The sequence below is a fragment of the Periplaneta americana genome, chromosome 16, assembly GCF_040183065.1.
Source record: "Periplaneta americana isolate PAMFEO1 chromosome 16, P.americana_PAMFEO1_priV1, whole genome shotgun sequence".
In the NCBI taxonomy this organism is placed as follows: Eukaryota; Metazoa; Arthropoda; class Insecta; order Blattodea; family Blattidae; genus Periplaneta; species Periplaneta americana.
Genome location: NC_091132.1, coordinates 55,730,175 through 55,746,989, shown reverse-complemented (window position 1 = coordinate 55,746,989; position 16,815 = coordinate 55,730,175). Strand labels below are relative to the sequence as shown.

Here is a 16,815-nt window from a genome sequence, read left to right as displayed (position 1 = left end):
TGTCTTATTAATTATGTATTTTAATATTAAGTAATATTTAGTTATTTTCTTTTGTGTCCATTTCGAATTATTTAAAACAGAGGAGTAATGAGTGCATTTTCCAATTTTTACAATTTTAAAGTTATTATTAAGAAATTTGTATCATGCATTTATGCTCTTATCAATATATACCATTCAAAATTTGGGATCTGTGGGTTTATGCGTTTCAAAGTTATTAGTATTTATTAATTTTTAGTTATTTCCGGATATAAGAAGTCCCTTACATCACAGTTTTAAAGTGACTATTATACTTTTACTACGTCATACTACTTTCTACCAATAAAACGGTACGAAAGGACGTGTTTTAACCAATCATGGCTGTTTATCGCTACAATTTTATCACTTCCCTAGCATTTGTTTGTTTTATCACTTCCCTAGCATTTTTTGTTTTTATTACTTCCCTAGCATTTATTTCTTTGTTTGCCTACATTTCAAACTGCAAATTCTTTACGGTACTATAAAACATGCTTTACGATCCTCATTTGTTACCCGGAACTGTCAACTGAAAATGGCGGCTCCGTTCAAACGGTTTGGTGAAGCTAACATTAGTGAAATAGAATTTTGGTAAGTCAATTTAATACCTATTTTATTGCATTAGAGTAGCCTACTTTATTTCTTCTACTCTTTATATTTTTCTTCTGTTTTTATCACCTTCCTACCATTTGTTTCTTTGTTTGCCAACATTTCAAACTGTAAATTCTATACTATAAAACATGCTTTGCGATCATCATTTGTTTACCGCATAGTCAATTGAAAATGGCGGCTCCGTTAAAATCTTATGGTGAAGCTAACATTAGCGAAATAGAATTTCAATAAATCAATTAATACTTTATTGCAGTGGTTGTCAGCACTCGCTGAAATGCGCAATGGGTACGCGGAGCCGTCCCGTGTGCACTGTCGTGCAACCCGCAGAGAGCATACCCGCATACCCGCTAGCAGCTACGAGAGCACTATAGTGCACTGCGTTTCCCGCGGGTAAGAGAGGCTAGCCCCAGCGTGCTCTGTGCTGACGACCCCTGCTTTATTGTATTAGAGTACTTTATTTCTTCTAATCTTTACATACTTTTTTCTAATCGTGTAATAGTCAATGAAATCCCACTCGAGTTTTGATTTTCTCTAAAATCAAAAAGTATAGTGAGATTACTGTTAATAAAGCATTTGATTTTCAGAAATGCACTTCACATGTATTATATATAACTTATATACATATATATAGGCCTATACATAAAACTTACTATGGGTTTTGATATTTTATGTGTGCTTTACTATCCAGAAATATTCAACATTCTCTTTCATTATTAAAAAATTCATTATTATTATTATTATTATTATTATTATTATTATTATTAATTCAACGCATTAAAATTTACACTAAAACTAATTTAACATAAAAACCCAGTCCAAATTCTAATCCTTGCACTGTTTATAATATTCTCAGAAATTTTCACCAGCTTGGGATAAGAATTGCATTGCAAGGAGAATTTAGAATTTTACATATAGTAAAGTGTTGGAAAATCAATAACTGAGAAAACGGCAAGAGAGATGTGTACCGAATATTTAAATACAATGCAATCAATGCGATATCTTTCAAAATTTTCCGCTAGGGCTTTAAATAGGGCGGAACAGATAAAGTAGTAACATTTTCTGATAGAGGAAGAATTGAACTCTTTTTAATGGAAAAACTAAATATCCATTTTTGCCCAAATTCCTCAAATTTCAGTCATAACTCTTCCCATTGTAGCCTTTAGCTTTTTCTAAAATATGTAATTTCTACTAAGTAAACACTATCCTCTTCCACTAGCTAAAACTCTACTTGCTGGGAAGAGCGCTCCTCACCCCACAGCTAAAACATCAGTGAATGAACAGTACAGCCGATAGGAACTGAATATACGTCGTCACTATAGTCGGCTGGAGGACAAGCGACAACTAGTTAATGCTTGTAAACAAAACGCACGGACCAAGGATGCTTCTCCTGATACATCTACTTCATCTGAACTCCAGTAATAACTTGTTAGAACTTTATTTTTGTACCTTTCGGATCACGTTTTAACGGTCTTCCAAGAATCTTTTTATACATTCCTTTGTGAGATTATCACGTGCTGCACATACATCTCTATCCAGTACCATGAGAAATGCACGTTGGTTCCATTCAAATCATCTTCTTTCTATCCACTCGCCAATATTCTGTATATTTACTAGTTCCTTATGTCCTCATTTCTTAACCTATATCTTTTCAATTTTCCCATTATTTTCCTTAAAACGTCAGTTCGTTTGAAGTATATGTTGTGTTCTATTATATCAGCTTTTGCTTCAGCAGCATAAGACAATATTAGATGAATCATTGCTTTACATACTTTCACTTTAACATCCTTCCTTAAATATTTGCTTTCCATATTATGACATTCATACAGTCCCACATTTTTGCTGCCTTTTGTCTGAAACGTAATATCGTTGTGCAGTGATCCCCAGCTAGTTATTGCAACACTAGATATCTGAACATCATAAGCTGCTCCATAATTCTGTGGTTCAGTGCAATACCCCTGTATTCCACACATAACTAATTTAAAGAAAATTTCAAGCATTGTACATAATGGTAATGTACAGTAGCATGTTGTCATCTCTCTTGTAGCCCTGATGTGAATACTTATGCCTACAGAACTCACAATATAATAGAGTTTTTAATTCATATTAATGATATTATCTAATTTATTTAGGGTTAGAAGTTTCTTACACTGAATCACAGATTTTTGCCTTGTAATTCCAATAATTCCAACTTACGTCTCAAGAATAATTTATATACCTCCGAGGTAAAGTATCATAAGTCCAAACTTATCAATTTTGAGATACTAACACTAATGAATTTTTAAGGTGAGATCTATCTGAAGATACACCAGTACTCTGTTAAGTACTGGGGCGACTGATTTCGAATTTAGAGTACTTTTTCAAGATCAAAACTGTCGTCATCCAGGATGCAGCCAAGTAGAAACCCTTGGGCATGTTTTGGGTTATTGCCCTAAAGGAGAACTACTGAGGAACAATCTCCACCATAAAGTGAGAAACTCCATCGCAACCACTCTTCGGAAGGCAAAGTGGGGGGTTTACGAAGAAGTGCACTGCTTGGCTGAGAATGGGCCAACGAGAAGAGCAGACATTATTGCCATCGATCGCCGGAATCAAAGAAGCCTCATTATTGACCCCAATGTCCGTTTTGAGAAGGATGATCAACAAGCCAATAACATTAATGTTGAAAAGAAGTCTATTTACAACCCATGTATTCCTCACTTCAGTGAGAGATACAAACTGAATATTAATACATGGGAAGTGAAAGGACTTCTATTTGGTGCTAGGGGAACTTCATTTAAGTTAACCAAGACCATTCTCCTTTCTCTTAAATTTTCTGATGAGGACCTTAACAAAATTTGTCTAATGATATTGAGAGATTCATTATCCATTTTACACAATCACTTGTATAACACTACGTAATATATATATATATATATATATATATATATATATATATATATATTTTACTTCATTTCATTACTCTTCAATGTATGTACTTTCATCTCATGTTTCTCCGAAATCAAATTGTACTTTATTTTTAAATTTATCATTGTTTTGTATTCTCTCCGCAAATCATATTGTATTTTATTTTTAATTTAACCTCTGCTTTGTATTCTGGATCCTAGTGGTCAGCCGTAGATGTCGGTCAGATGTCCCAAATCATGGAATTTGTGTGTAATAATATTATAGGGATACTACGATAAGTCCCACATTATTCTGCTTACTTTTATGTGTCTGTTACAATTTTCAAGGTATACTATGGTTCCACTATACCGAACATAAAATGAATAGATTTGTAACTTTACCAGATATGAGAGAAAAAAACTTCAATTTGTTTTTAGCCCATATCAAAATTGATAAAATGGACTTAACATACAATACCTCTGAGGTACAAATTTTCTTATAGTGATAGATTTAGGCTTCGAGATTGTTATTTGCGTACCGCATTTCTGGTAGCTAAAATGGAATTTATATAATAACCGTTGCAAATTATCTTCTGTGTCCGTTATTATAGGCATCCAACAAGGAAAACTCAGTGCGCAGAAACCAGCCGGCGTGACTGTCTCGCGCAGATGACGTACGCTCCCGTTTCCAGCATGCTCTCAAGCCTACTGCAGGGGGATAAGAGGGGTATAGCATGCGCGGCGCGAGGAGTTCGAACTGAGTTTTGCTTGTAGGATACCTATAGGAGGATCTTATTTAAATCAATTAATCTATGCAAGCTCATACTTAATTCTGGACTTCTTGTATAGAACTTTTAAATGGAGTGCACAACTGGCCAACTTTTTAAGACTCACTGCTTTTAGATCGCTTGAGGGTTATTATTAAAAAAAACACTACCTTCTAAAAAGGAACATAATTAATTATTTAAAGTTTTCTTGCATTAAATGTAGAATTTTTTATTTATAAAAATTACTTCTCGTATTGTTGAAAGCAAGCTCTCATTACAAAAGATTCTACAATAGAAAAAAGATTCAAGTTTTAGCTGTACCATTGAATTATAGAGCAATGAACATTCATGGAGACTGACTACACTAACAGAACATGAATCCTGAGAGACAAAACTCGTGAATGCTGGTAAGTGGGCTAGCGAAGTCACGAGCAGAATAATTGCAGTCAATATTATAGCTCTTATTAGGGTGGGGTGTTTCACTTCACCGCACAAATCTCTCTTATTCATTACTACACGTGAAGGGTAATTTCTAATCCCGACAATAGGCACCAAGAACAGACCTGCTTTCGTGAAACTCCAAGTACTCGCAGACACTGAGATGAGAAACTAGAGTCCGGCGACTTCCAGAGGTAAGGACATCATTATGAGCGCTGTATTCACACAATATATCACAATACAGTCGTAAGCGTGTATGAAAATCTTAGGCACGCAATTTCAGTCACACACATGCACTAATTGCTCCAGTATTTCAATGGGTTCACACAGGTTGTGGATTGCATAAGGAAGAAAACCGTAAAGACCGTTAACTTATGTGGACCTCTGGGAACGCATAGCAATTTCCCTTCTCGACATAGAAATTCAGCTACGACAAATCATTATGGCGTTCATTCTACGTAAATAAATCATATAGTCGCGTCGCTGTTATATCCGGCAGCCAATCACGTTGCAGCTCATATACATTTAAACGTGCGCGTCTTGTCATTGGCCGCTTACGACGTTATGCACTTCCATTGTTGCCACATATAGAAGACAGCTGTTAATGAATATACAGTCCTGCTCGACAGCAAGCAGATATACTGTAGGTACTGTTCTCCAACCAGGAGATCAACCGTGAAAGGAATTTGCTTACTATATTGCGTCATCTATTGGAGCGAAGTAGATGGATAATATTACCGTTATAACGTTAATTTAAAAATCATGCGCTCTCCTGCATATGTTATTTCCTGTATGGAGGGATTAAAAGACCAGGGGCCATATTCATAGACATTCTTAGCACGGGCTTCCGGTGGATGATCAGCGAACTAATGTTTTCCGTATTCATAAACCAGTGTTAGCGATATGATATGATATGAATCCTGTACAAGTAATCAGTCGATAGCCGGGGCTAGTTTAGCACGCTCGTAGTGCAGGCTAGCGAAATGTCTACGAATAGCACTCCAGGAGATTAACAGTGATTTAATTTTGTAACCAGGGTAGTATAAATATGTGTGTATCAATGTTATTGTTTGTGCTGTGAGAGCGAGCCAAAAGAGATACGAGTACCCACGTGTGTGACCTTATGATATCAACATTCATTCACAGCATTACCCCGCTGCGTTTCATTCCGCAGAGACTTTCTCGTGGTTGGAGCACAGTATGTGTGTGTGTCTAATGCTCAATATTTAACAGTGAAGTCATTTTCCTTCTTAGTTCCCAATATTTAGATGTAAGGTCCACAAAATTTTCTAGAGATTCACAGATTTTTAGATGTCCCATGTCCATGGCATCTTCTTTATTGCTCAATAAACATTTAGCAGAGTCAAATAAGTTGATTCGATGTAGATTTTTTGTAAGACAGTCATGACAGTTATCAGTCTGAACATGGCCACAGCAGATTTTCGTGGTAGATCAGGAATGGATTTTAAATCTTGTAGTAAATTGTTCCATCTTGAATTCTGATGTTCACTTGGAGAATTAGTGTGGTAATTGCTGTTAATTTTCCTTTTTAATAACTCGTTTTATGGACTTATATGAAAAACTGTAGTTATTCTTTACGTTTATTCTAGTTCCTTTCTCGGCCAACATATCAGCTTTCTCATTACCATAATTCCACAATAGGATGAAATCCATTGGAGAACTAAGGTCTTATTTAAATTTTGAATCTGCCTTAACATACAATGGATTTAGATATTTAGAATGTGCAACAATGCGGCGAACTTAAGATGTAAACAAAGAGGAGGAGCCACGCCGGAAATAGCAGCGACGCGGCTATATTAAGTTATATTAAAATAGAGACAAGTTTGTACGTTACTGTGTTAACTTTGACATGTATATATTGAACACCAATTTACATACTATTTTTAACTTTACTTAAAGATTTCAAACTGGTACACTCACATCTTAAAGAATGCCAGAATCCCAACTTTCTAAGTAACTCATAGACTGGAAACCAGAATGATTTATAGCACGAGGAAGACCCGTTTGAGGTCAGGAAGATAATCATGCCTCTTGAGGAAGGAAGTGATCACAAGGCCTATACGTACATTAATTGAGAAAAGAAAAATTTAACGATAATTCAACTCCAGTGCTTACTTAATGTTCACGTAAAGTTGTGTGATCATAAATTGGGAATAGGATGAAATTAAAAAAAAATTAACTTACACTGTAATTCAATTGTGGTTATTTAATGTTCATTTAAAATTCTGTGGCCGGGAGGAAAAAGGTCTTAAGTCAAATTTTAGTGAAAATTAGATTTTTATATATTCTGAAAGCGGAAACAATTCTCTACAAACTGGTAAAATGGCTAAAATCAAATAAGACTCCTGACTAAATTTATAGAGCGTTACCAAATGTCCTAAGTACTTTTTGAATCGAACACACACAGGATAAAGGACTTAAGAATATTTAATACTTTATTCCTTACATACCACCACATTTTACTTTCCATGCTTCCCTATCAAAAAGGTCTAACTTGTATTTTAGCCATTTTATCACATACTGCTGCCCTTTCCTTTTAAAACTTTAAGCACCAGGGTCAACAGTCCTATAATTGTTTAAAACCCATTTTGCATTCCTAATAATTTACATTTCTCATTTATTTTGACATGAAAAAGGTCTTATGTTTAATAGTCCCTTCTACTCAGTTTGGCTTCTAGTCTTAAAAGGGCTCAAGTGCGGCTATTTTTGGAAATAATCAAGAAAATTGTTAAATGACCAACATTACCTATTTTAGAAGAAATGTAAACAAATAATATCCAGGAAAAACCTATTAATTAAAAAAACTCTATAACTGACACCAATTTCAATCTTTCTATTGCTTTCCTGAAAAGTATAAAATTTTTACTTAAGATCTTTTTCCTTAGATTGAGACAACTTCGGTGGTTATTTAATGTTCATTTAAAATTATGAGATTTTAGATTGAGAATAGGACAACAATTAAAAAATTAAAGATAATTCAACTGCGGTAGTTATTTAATATTCATTTAAAATCAAGTGATTTAGACGTTCTTTGAAACCAGAACTTAAGTGCAAAATCTGAGATTTAAGACAGAGCATCAAACGTTTCGGCTCTCGTATAACAGTATTGAGCAGAGCGACATTGAAATGCTTCTAGAGGGGCTGTGCTTGCTGGAGGAAAATGATATTTTATCTGGAGAGAGATATGCTATTAATGATGCAATATATGATAGAAACGGAAAAACGACGTAACGTACGTGAAGTTGTTATTTCAGGGAGCGCCTTGATTATAGATTGAGAATAGATTAAACATTGAAAGAGGATGATAGAAACTTGTTTTAAGACGTATTCTGTTATTTGTCTGGAGTGACTAAGTATGAATACGAGAAGTTTGCTAAAGCAGCCAGTTTAAGTCATTCAACTTTTCTAATAAGACCGCTAGATCTACTAGACAACATTATTATTATTATTATTATTATTATTATTATTATTATTATTATTATTATTATTATTACTTACTTACTTACTGGCTTTTAAGGAACCCGGAGGTTCATTGCCGCCCTCACATAAGCCCGCCATTGGTCCCTATTCTGAGCAAGATTAATCCATTCTCTATCATCATATCCCACCTCCCTCAAATCCATTTTAATATTATCCTCCCACCTACGTCTCGGTATCCCTAAAGGTCTTTTTCCCTCCGGCCTCCCAACTAACACTTTATATGCATTTCTGGATTATTATTATTATTATTATTATTACTATTTTCTTGTTATTATTATTATTATCAGTAGTAGCAGTAGCAGCAGCAGCAGTAGTATTAGTAGTAGTAGTAGTAGTAGTAGTAGTAGTAGTAGTAGTAGTAATGATTTTATTCAAGTATTGTAATTAATTGGGCGGCCGGGTAGCTCAGTTGGTAGAGCAGCTGGCTACGGACTGGAAGGTCCGGGGTTCGATCCCAGGTGGTGACAGGATTTTTTCTCGTTGCCAAACTTTCAGAACGGCCCCGAGGTTCACTCAGCCTCCTACAAAATTGAGTACCGGGTCTTTCCCGGGGGTAAAAGGCGGTCAGAGCGTGGTGCCGACCACACCACCTCATTCTAGTGCCGAGGTCATGGAAAGCATGGGGCTCTATTTCCATGCCCCCCCAAGTGCCTTCATGGCATGTTACGGGGATACTTTTATCTTTTATTGTAATTAATTATTGTTATTTATTTTATTATAATTTTTATTTTCATTATCATGATTATTATTATTTTATTGTTATTATTATTATTATTATTATTATTATTATTATTATTATTAGTAGTAGTAGTAATAATAATAGTAGTAGTAGTAATGATTTTATTCAAGTATTTTCATTAATTATTATTGTTATTTATTTTATTATTATTGTTATTGTTATTATTATTAGTATTAGTACAGTAGTAGTACCAGTAGCAGTAGTAGTAGTAGTAGTAGTAGTAGTAGTAGTAGTAGTAGTAGTAGTAGTAGTAATCATTTTATTCAAGTATTTTCATTAATTATTATTGTTATTTATTTTATTATTATTGTTATTGTTATTATTATTAGTATTAGTACAGTAGTAGTACCAGTAGCAGTAGTAGTAGTAGTAGTAGTAGTAGTAGTAGTAGTAGTAGTAGTAGTAATCATTTTATTCAAGTATTTTCATGAATTATTATTGTTATTTATTATTATTATTATTATTATTATTATTATTATTATCATTTATTATTATATTACATTATTATTATTATTATTATTATTATTATTATTATTATTATTATTATTAGAGAGACAAAGGTCCTTCGTCAAGGGTGTAGCATGTCACCTACAGTACATTAGTTGAGCTATTTCTACAGACATTGTCAAACTGGACCAGGAAATGTTCAGGGATGGGAAATGAATCAATAAATATGTTGTATACATTATTGTTTGCAGACGATCAGGTGGTAATTGTACAGGAATATGAAGACATGGAAATAATAATAATAATAATAATAATAATAATAATAATAATAATAAAGTGGCAATTGGAAGTATGGCTCTACTTTCTTTCAAAGAAGCCACGGTAAGAACTTAATAATTGCATTTAAAATCCATCGTCCTCGTAAAACTTTCGATGGAATGAGCACTATCAATTGTGGAAAAACAAGGACGACATTATAGCATTCTTTTCCAAGTTATAAAAGAATTAATCACACTTGTATAACGAGAGATATCAGTCCACTTTGTTGTCATTAAGACATGGAACAGACAGGTGGACGGACAAAGTAGGCACCCCTCCAAGTTGTCACAAAGAAAATGATTGATGCACTTGGAACTTTCTCGTTCAGTCTGTTGCAATTGTCCAAACAGTCTCCGTCATCTGGACATGATTAAGTATACTTATGAGAAAAGCCATACCGGTAATAAAAAAAAAAACATCTGTCGGAAATGAAAGGGGAGGTATCATTGTCAAAAGTTATAAAAGAGGAACATTCTTTTTCACAAAACCTTACTCTAGATCCCAGTCTGGGAGTGACACCACATCTGACAGCACGTCTTACTTCTTTACTGGCTAGTTTGTGTTACTTATTCGATACTTATTACATTAACTTTGAAATTATTCATTTCAACTACAGACATTAATAAATTGTTACGAGGTGGAGACGGATGGGGTGACAACGAAAATTCAAGGCTGGCAATGGAAAACAAACCATACTAATAAATTTAACCGACAATCTTCTTCTGCTAAAGTCTAACAATTATGTAACTGACTGGCTGAATGCATATTCAGCAGACTGATTAGGTGGATGGCCAGTTGACTGATTCTCTAACTGGCTGTTTAACTAGCTGACATTGATTACCTAGTTGACTGGCTAGCTGACTGATTAGATGAATGGCCAGTTAACTGATTCTGTAGCTGTTTAAGTAGCTGACATTGATTACCAAGTTGGCTGGCTAGCTGACTGATTAGATGGATGGCCAGTTGACTGATTCTCTAACTGGCTGTTTAACCAGCTGACATTGATTACCTATTTGACTGGCTAGCTGACTGATTAGGTGGACGGTCAGTTGACAGATTCTTTAATTGGCTGCTTAACTAGCTGACATTGATTACCTTGTTGACTAGCTAGCTGACTGATTAGGTGGATGGATAGTTGACTGATTCTCTAACTGGCTGTTTACCTAGCTGACATTGATTAGCTAGTTGACTTGCTAGCTGACTGATTAGGTGGATGGCCAGTTGACTGATTCTCTAACTAGCTGTTTGACTAGCTGATATTGATTACCTAATTGACTGGCTAGGTGACTGATTAGGTGGATGACCAGTTGGCTGATTCTCTAACTAGCTGTTTAACTAGCTGATATTGATTACCTAGGACTGGCAAGCTGACTGATTACGTGGATGACCAGTTGACTGATTCTCTAACTAGCTGTTTAACTAGCTGATATTGATTATCTAGTTGACTGGTTAGCTGACTGATTAGGTGGATGACCAGTTGACTGATTCTCTAACTAGCTGTTTAACTAGCCGATATTGATTACCTAATTGACTGGCTAGCTGACTGATTAGGTGGATGACCAGTTGACTGATTCTCTAACTGGCAGTTTAACTAGCTGATATTGATTACCTAATTGACTAGCTAGCTGACTGATTAGGTGGATAACCAGTTGACTGATTCTCTAACTTTTTAACTAGCTGATATTGATTACCTAATTGACTGGCTAGCTGACTGATTAGGTGGATGACCAGTTGACTGATTCTCTAACTAGCTGTTTAACTAGCTGACATTGATTACCTAGTTGACTGGCTAGCTGACTGATTAGGTGGATGACCAGTTGACTGATTCTCTAACTAGCTGTTTAACTAGCCGATATTGATTACCTAATTGACTGGCTAGCTGACTGATTAGGTGGATGACCAGTTGACTGATTCTCTAACTGGCAGTTTAACTAGCTGATATTGATTACCTAATTGACTAGCTAGCTGACTGATTAGGTGGATAACCAGTTGACTGATTCTCTAACTTTTTAACTAGCTGATATTGATTACCTAATTGGCTGGCTAGCTGACTGATTAGGTGGATGACCAGTTGACTGAGTCTCTAACTAGCTGTTTAACTAGCTGACATTTATTACCTAGTTGACTGGCTAGCTGACTGATTACGTGGATGACCAGTCCTTGGCAGGGATGTAAATATAAATTTATGAGAAGGGGATAACTTTCCAACAGGGGGGAAATCCCCCCCAACCCCAGTTAATTCACACTCTGATTATACCCAGTAATGTTTTGATTCAAACATAGCAATGTTCTGCATAAATTCCTGTATTACCCTGAGTTATTGTAAACAACACGACTTGTAGGCTATAATACGCGACGTAGTTAACTTCATAGGTTCGGTGCCCGAACTTTCATTCCTATTTATTATGCATAGACTAATGAGGATATTTTCACTACAGAACTGTCAACCGCAAGCTAAAGAATGATCAGACTGTGCTTACGTATAAAAAAGAGAGAGAAAGTATAATTAACGGTTTAATAGGATTGTTAATTCAATGACATCATTAGGCAAATATGTTTAACAAATTTAATAATAGAGTACTAATGGAGCTGGAATAAATTAGTGAAGAGCACAAGTTTGCTTTCTCTCTCGGTAGAACTAATAAATCCATTGATACGGTACAACGCGTGTTATGCAGCACTCACATCACAGCATGTCATGTTTGAGACTGTTGGGTGCAGGTTGAAAACCAGTTTCTACATCTGAATACAACACCTTGTAAGTGTGGTTGGATTCCCAAGCGTTATACTCCACCTGTAACTTATGTAACCACAACTATGAAAAAAGTAGCTTCCCAACTACAACAATAACAATGCTTTTTGTAGTAAAGGTACACCCTTGGTAGACCTCACAGCACGCCCGTTTGCACGTAGAGAATGGAGAGGCGTACCCCACGATACAATTTGTTTATCAACAGTAATCTCACTAGAGGTTTTGATTTATCTAGAGAAAATCAAATCTCGAGTGGGATTTAATTGACTATTACACGATTAGAAGAAAGTATATAAAGATTAGAAGTAACGAAGTACTCCAATACAATAAAATATTAATTGACTTACGAAAATACAAAACTATCTTCAAATTTGTACCATCTCAACATTATAAGTATTACGCTAGTAGATGGCAGTAGTGTGTTATTATTAGCTATTTTCTTGATATCAGTTGTGCCAACTATGGAATCTTCATTGAACTCTGTGGAAGGTTACTGGTCAAGAAGGCTTTGTTGATTCAGTTTCATTTTTATTAAAACAGTTGCATTCCACTTCAATTATCCCGATCCCAGTAATCAAAGTCACTTGACAGATGATTTTCAATAAATCTTAGTATTAAACAATCTCTGATACGTGACTATTCATAATATCATATAGCAGAAGCTATAACAAACATAACCTAAATAATATAAACGAGTGTTAAAAAAGTTATAATTAGGAATGATGAAATAAACAAGAAACGTTTTAATTAACGATGATGAAATAAAAAATAAACATGAATAATTTTAAAAGAAACAATTATTGAAAGTACAATTTTCAAATTGGAAAGTTTTAGTGCTTGATGGTTCAGTTGATGTTACATTGGACTTGTGCTTAAAGGAAGTGAACTCGTTGATGTACATGGTGTATCCCTCAACTTATTCAGGATTTCCGAATGGTGCTCTTCATTTATTTGTAAATAGGGTTTCAGGGAAGATGCATAGCTATGACCAGTGATCTTTATTAATTCTTGTTATTGAATGCCAATCCGAGTCATATTTGAAAGTGCTGTACATCGACTGGAGTGGTTTGTAATTTTCTGTTTTTGACGTCCAGACCAGTGCAGTTTGAAATGTTGGCAAACAAAGAAACAAATGCTAGGGACGCGATAAAATTAAACAAATGCTAGGGACGCGATAAAATTAAACAAATGCTAGGGATGCGATATAATTGTGCGATAAGCAGCGATGATTGGTTGAAATACGTCCTTTCGTACCGTTTGATTGGTCAAAAGTAGTATGACGTAGTAAAAGTGTAATAGTCTGCTTAATCCATCTCACAGAAACTTAAATTTAGCATAGAACCCAAAGTTTGGTTTTCGTTTGCTTCTTTGGTAGCTATATCTCTGAGATGAAATTTTAGCTTTTCACACCGGAGAACCGAATTTAAAATATATCAGAGAGTCCAAGTAAAATTTGGGAAGATTAAGGACGGTTTTGAGTCCGGTTTTATTATGGCACTCCCTTTTTCCTTGATCATTATTAAATTATTTTTACTACATATTCATAACGTATTTTATCGCCCAAGTATTGTGGGTCCCTATCACCACGGCATGGCACGTTCTCAGGTTGCTGATGTAAGGTGGATTGACATACTGCACTTTACTTACTACTATTTGATGAAACAGTAATGGAACGAAGAAAAATTCTCTCCGGCGCCGGGATTTGAACCCGGGTTTTCAGCTCTACGTGCTGATGCTTTATCCACTAAGCCACACCGGATACCCACACCGGCGTCGGACAGAATCGTCTCAGATTCAGTTCCAACCATTGGGTTCCCTCTACTGGCCGCCCTCTACGTCTAGATATCTATGAACGTAGGACTGAAGTCCACACATGTGCTGAGGTGCACTCGTTATGAGTGACTAGTTGGCCGGGATCCGACGGAATAAGCGTCGTCTTAAATCATCCCCACGCCGGGTAACCGGTGTGGCTTAGTGGAATGTTATGTTTTATTTAACGACGCTCGCAACTGCAGAGGTTATATCAGCGTCGCCGGATGTGCCGGAATTTTGTCCCGCAGGAGTTCTTTTACATGCCAGTAAATCTACTGACATGAGCCTGTCGCATTTAAGCACACTTAAATGCCATCAACCTGGCCCGGGATCGAGCCCGCAACCTTGGGCATAGAAGGCCAGCGCTATACCAACTTGCCAACCAGGTCGACAGGCTTAGTGGATAAAGCATCAGCACGTAGAGCTGAAAACCCGGGTTCAAATCCCGGCGCCGGAGAGAATTTTTCTCCGTTCCATTACTCTTTCATCGTATAATGACGCAGAATATCTGCATGGAAATATCATATGTACTTCGGTACATTAAAATAATATATATGATATGCGTAAATCACTTCGTGATTTAAGACGGCGCTTATTCCGTCGGATCCCGACCAACTAGTCACTCATAACGAGTGCACCTCAGCACATGTGTGGACTTCAGTCCTACGTTCATAGACATCTATGACGTAGTGCAGAGGGCGGCCACTAGAGGGAACCCAAGAGTTGGAATTTAATCTGAGACGATTCTGTCCGACGCCGGGGTGGGTATCCGGTGTGGCTTACAATTAGTGGATAAAGCATCAGCACGTAGAGCTGAAAACTCGGGTTCAAATCCCGGCGCCGGAGAGAATTTTTCTCCGTTCCATTACTCTTTCATCGTATGATGACGCAGAATATCTGCATGGAAATATCATATGTACTTCGGTACATTAAAATAATATATATTACTACTATTTGACATAAAGTAATTTGTCACATAACCTATTTTACATAAAAATATTTGGCTTAATTATTTTTAATCTACATTCTATACTAGATGTTTTTGGAGCAGCTATAAACAACGGAACGAAATGCAAGAGAGCGCGGTTCACACGATACTAAATGTCTGTGTATGAATGAGGAGACCGACCACGTTCATATAACGAAAAGTGAAAATTTAAGTAATGTGTCTTTGAACATACATCAGTCACTAGTTGTACTGCTGTCGTCTGCTCTTACACCGCACAGATGCTAGACGCAATAGAACTGTAGTAGTGGACGCGTCTCTGAGTACCGTCTCGTAACCAGGATATGCACGCGCTATTGTCTACAACGCTCTCAGCTAAGTAATGACTCGCCAACCAATGGGAGCGCGGCGATAACATGAGATGCATCGAGACCCTTGTTATGGTCTGCTCCAAAGACATCTGGTATAGAGTATAATTCAATTCGACACAACCTTTTAGGTATATTTTTCTAGCATACAACTCCTTTGTTTCATTTGTACATTCACATAACATAGTTTGACATACTCTACTGTAATTATATTGTGCACATTGTTAATAGTTCCTGTTGGAGTTTCTAAGATTACTTATCTTTGCTTAAAAATTATAGAGGTTTCGGATGTATAAAAAATTATGGAGGGTGAATTTGTGGAAACAATAAAAGAGGAGTAACATTTATCTCATAGGGGATTCTTATATCATAAGCAGAGAACGAACAACAATAATGGACGTACGTATTTGTTATGAATCAGAAAATCAATGTGCAGAGGACGAGCGATCACTGAAGGTAATACATCAACAGTCTTAAAACACACAATTCACAATCACGCCTCAAATGTGGAAATGATGCTGGGAGGAGGATACGAGATGGGTAAAAGGCCATTTACACCAGAGTCAATGGAAGATACAACATATAGCCCAAATATATCAACAACATAAGGATGAGGGACGCATTTTAGATTACTTAAGAATACACTATGTGGCCACAATTTTACTTTAAAATTTATGTGCATTTTTTTTAAATGTCAGTACATTATACAAAGCATGTCAAATGAATACTATACCAAATTAATAGCATGTAAACGATAAGTATGCCAAATTTAATGAATAGGCAAAATGTGAAGCAAGTGAAAATATTGTATGCAAGAAAAAAATATATGCATTACTAATAATGTATTAAAATTGTGTATGTCAATTTTGAATATGTCAGATCTCTTATAGGTGAAAAGTAGTATGTTAATCAGCCCGGTAAGAGGAGACGACCTTCAGATATGGAGGGTTAATAATAATAATAATGTAGACTAATAATAATAATAATAATAATAATAATAATAATAATAATAATAATAATAATAATAATAATGTTTTATTTGTCTGGCAAAATTAAGGCCGTGAGGCCTTCTCTTCCACTCAACCAGAGAATTATTGTAATATATTGAATAAGCAATCGCGGACAGTCAATAAGAGATGGTCCTGAAACTTGGGGGTTGGGCGAAGGGCTAACAAACCATCACCGTAAAAATGAACTGGTTACAAAATCCAAATAGGCTAT

At 35.7% G+C, this 16,815-nt stretch overlaps 1 protein-coding gene across 1 annotated transcript in view; it reads right to left on the bottom strand.

The window, feature by feature from the left end:
• LOC138716301 (uncharacterized transporter slc-17.2-like) overlaps positions 1-16,815 on the bottom strand; it is a 341,565-nt gene that overhangs the window by 38,364 nt on the left and 286,386 nt on the right. The window lies entirely within an intron of this gene.